The sequence below is a fragment of the Octodon degus genome, unplaced genomic scaffold (assembly GCF_000260255.1).
Source record: "Octodon degus isolate 3935 unplaced genomic scaffold, OctDeg1.0 scaffold00073, whole genome shotgun sequence".
Lineage (NCBI taxonomy): Eukaryota > Metazoa > Chordata > Mammalia > Rodentia > Octodontidae > Octodon > Octodon degus.
Genome location: NW_004524649.1, coordinates 6443745 through 6446389, shown reverse-complemented (window position 1 = coordinate 6446389; position 2645 = coordinate 6443745).

The window sequence follows — 2645 nt, the reverse complement described above, 5'->3', positions numbered from 1 at the left end:
GAGGACAAGACTGGACTCCAGGGGAGGCAAGATGGACCCTGTCTCTTGCTGGGGAAAGTGATGGCTACGTACATGGCAGGGTGGGAGGAGCCATCCAAGGCCATCTCTGCAGCTCCTTGACTACAGAAAGCAAGAGTTCTGCATGTATATGTGTGTGAAGAGGTAAGAAAGACTTTTCTCAAAAAAAAGCACATATGCTCAAAAAAAACCATCTCCCTCATGTGTCCTTTGAAAAAATTATTTTAAATTGCATTCTAGTTGATGAAAAGAGAAGTTGTTAAGCATGAAAAGATGTGGAAGATCGATGAACAGATGCTGAGACAAGTTGAAACACAGAACTGACGCTAAGTAACTAATACAAATAGAATGGAAATGTGAGCGTGTATATAAAAATAATTCCTGAAACATGAGTCATATTATCTAACAGCAATGATTCACTGATACAAATGTCTGTCTTGAGTGTGTGTAAACAAAGAGGAGAGAACAAGAGGGAGACGGGTGGGATTTGAGCAGGGAACTGGAAAGCAGGGTGCATTCCACACTGGACACAGCAGAGCCAAGCATGTATTATTGGCAGTCATGGAAAGAAGTTTCCAGTAAATCAAAGGTAGCCAGGGCCCTTTGTTTTCCACTCCCTCAGAAACTGCTCTCATCTTAGTAAATGGCCCCTTGCCTCCATCATGTGCAAGTTTTCTTTCCCTCTCCTCCCTGGGACTGCTCTGTTTTGCCCTGAAGACCATGTCTTCTAACACAGAGAAGGTTTGGGGTAAAAATGCACACGCATTCACATGCACACAGAGTTTGTTTGTTTGTTTTTTTAATGCCAATTTGTCTAATTGCAATTTCTGATTTTTCACAATCTCAGACAACATCTTTTCAGACACTACAAGTAGCTCATTGGTCTTATAAGTCATCCTTCAGCTGAGTAAATTTATGGATGGATAAATGAAACTAAAGGGTAATCCAAAATATATATCCCAACGTACTCCAGGAGTGTATGCAGGGACACCTGCCCAGTGATCCTCCTTTCAGAGCATGCTTTGAATCCCCCTCTTTCCTCCATCCTCCAGCCTCTCTTTCCTTGCCTGTTGTCTTAGCTACTTCTGATGGCTGGGACAAAATACTCGATACCCACTGCTTAGAGGAGGAGAGATTTGTTTTGGTTCATGGTTTCTTTGGGTTCAGTCCATGGTCAGTGGGCTCCAAGACACAAATAGGAAGGTGGAGGAGTCTGGTGGAAGGAAGTTGCTCATCCCATGGCAGCCAGGAAGCAAAGAGGAAAAGGAGGAGCTGGGATTGGAATCCACCCTCTAGGTCATAGCCCAGTGACCTCCTCCAGTAGGTTCCCCTCCTAACAACACACTCAGCCAGGAACTATGCATGGGTGAATCCACTGATGAGTACAGTGCCCCATGACCCAGTCACCTTCCATTTACATGAGAATCTGGCAGGACATTTTAGCTCAAACTATAATGCCTGGTAACTAGAAGCTGCCTCTTCTGTCTCCCTCCTTTCCTTGTTCATTTCCACCTGCAGTCCTGGGTAGTCATTTTAAAAAGCAAATAAGTGAACCTACTTCCTGCCCGAAGGCCTCCCTGATCTCTCCTGAGCCCCAGTCCCAGCCTCAAGGGCCTTCTCTCTGCTCATGGACACCTACCTTGGAGCTTGGTGCTGGTTTTACTTCTGCCAAGACTGAAATGTTCCTCCTAGAAGCCCCAGTCTGAGTGCTTCCTGCCATTCACCTCAGCTTCATCGGCCTTCTCAGGGGGACTTTCTCCAGTCAACCAACAGAGTCAGCCCTCAGCCACTCTCCCTTCCTGCTCTCTGCTTATTGAGAATTGAGCTCCAGGCCTTCAAATTGAAGGCCATTAAACAGTCCCAGCACCTTTTCAAACTTTTATATCGACAGTCATGAGAGTTTGCTAAATTGCCTAGGCTAAGGCTAAACTTGCAGTGTGTGTGTGTGGGGGGGGTTGACTCAGCCTCCTAGAGTGACTGGATTACAGATCAGAACCACCAGGCCTACCTTTTGCCTTAGTTCTTTGTAGCATGATAAGCATTTTGAAGGAAAGACCTTATATATCCACCACATATCTATAATAAGAATACAAGTATTCTTTATAAAAGACTGGAGCACGTAGAAAGAAAGTATACTCTGGTTAGTAAAAAAAAAAAAAAAAAAGCATAGAATTTAGGAAAGACAGGGTTTTTAAAAAATAAAATCCAAAAATCACAAAAAAAGTAGAAATCAAACCAAATTTATTGGTTGAGATTAAAAATGAATTATAATTATGATGAATATTTCTCCTAAAGGAAAGTAGTGATGCAGAGGAATTTAAAAAGAGGATAGCTGAGGTTGGTAGTGCAAGCCTGTAATTCAGCTCCTGGGGAGCTGAAGCAGGAGAACTGTGAGTCCAAGGCCAGTCTGGGCTACATAGTAAGACCCTGCCTCAGAAAGACCAAAAACAAAACCATACAATTTTATTAGGTGAATGCAAATGTAGAGAAAGCAATATCATGACACGAATTTCAGTCACAGCATAAATCAAGGCAGACACATTGAATGGAACAAAGGATATTTATTATCCTGATGACTAATGCAACCCATGGTGAAACTGTGGCACGCATACATATTTATGTAAGGT